The sequence below is a fragment of the Sinocyclocheilus grahami genome, unplaced genomic scaffold (assembly GCF_001515645.1).
Source record: "Sinocyclocheilus grahami isolate Dianchi unplaced genomic scaffold, SAMN03320097.WGS_v1.1 scaffold2086.1, whole genome shotgun sequence".
NCBI lineage: Eukaryota > Metazoa > Chordata > Actinopteri > Cypriniformes > Cyprinidae > Sinocyclocheilus > Sinocyclocheilus grahami.
This window is the reverse complement of record NW_015507265.1, coordinates 86,754-87,872: the sequence shown is the minus strand read 5'-3', so window position 1 is coordinate 87,872 and position 1,119 is coordinate 86,754. Positions and strand designations below refer to the sequence as shown.

The window sequence follows — 1,119 nt, the reverse complement described above, 5'->3', positions numbered from 1 at the left end:
AGCTTTCCTTATTTCATTCTCCAAGCATACAACTGCATCTACTACGTCCCTTTCTAAATCCACTCTGATATGGATGTAACAAATTTTTGGTTTCCAAATAAAATAATACTCGTGACATAACCATTCTTTCCATTACTTTGCACATGTTTGATGTTAAAGCAATAGGTCTATAGTTCATCGGAATAGATTGGTCTTTCCCAGGTTTTGCAATAGGTACAATAATGCCTTGTTTCCACGAATATGGGAGTTTCCCTGATTTCCATACTTCATTGTAAAGTTTTAATATTACATTTAATGCTTTTTCTGATAGATGCTTGATCATATCATAACACACTTCATCTTTCCCTGGAGAAGTATGTCTTACCCCTTTCAGTGCCTGTTTTAGTTCATTCAATGTGAATATGGCATCCATTGGACTTTCCGAGGAAACTTTTTGAATTAAAACATCTGGATTATCTCTTATTCTTTCTCTTTTTTCTCAAATTTTTTCTGAAATGTTATCATTACTATGCACCTTTACAAATGCCTCAGCCAAAACCTCTGCCTTTTCTTTATTACTGATAACTTATTTATTTCCACTTATTAAAACTGGTATACTGTTAAAATTATGTATCCCTCTCATTTTTCTAATCATTCCCCATACATCTCTGATGTTTACATTTTCACCAATTCTATCACAATATTCTCTCCAATGATTTCTTTTAGCTACACGGATAACTTTCCTTACCGCTGCCTGTGCTCTCTTATATGCAATAAAGTCATCAAAAGAATATGACTTTTAAACTCTCCTCAATAACCTATTTCTTGTTTTAACTACTTTACTACTAGGTTTCCCCCAGAAATAGTGGCTACAACACTCTGGCCAGACATGGTCCTGTGGTCTCCAACAACAAAGCTGGTGTTGTCGAATTAACAGTACCATGGGAAGAGGGAGTTGAAGATGCTTATGAGAGGAAAAAGAACAAATATTCCGACCTGGCAGCTGAAGCAGCCCAGAACGGCTGGAAGACTAGCATCTTCCCAGTAGAGGCTTAGGCCCGACTCAGGGAGAAGACATCTACCACCAGTTTGCTGAGAAAAATAGGGGTGAAGGGTCGCTCTCTCCAACAGGCCATCAAG

The 1,119-nt window shown here is 37.4% G+C and overlaps 1 pseudogene; it reads left to right on the top strand.

Moving 5' to 3' along the window:
- The window catches only part of LOC107573996 (uncharacterized), a 6,210-nt pseudogene that overhangs the window by 2,863 nt on the left and 2,228 nt on the right, over positions 1 to 1,119 (top strand).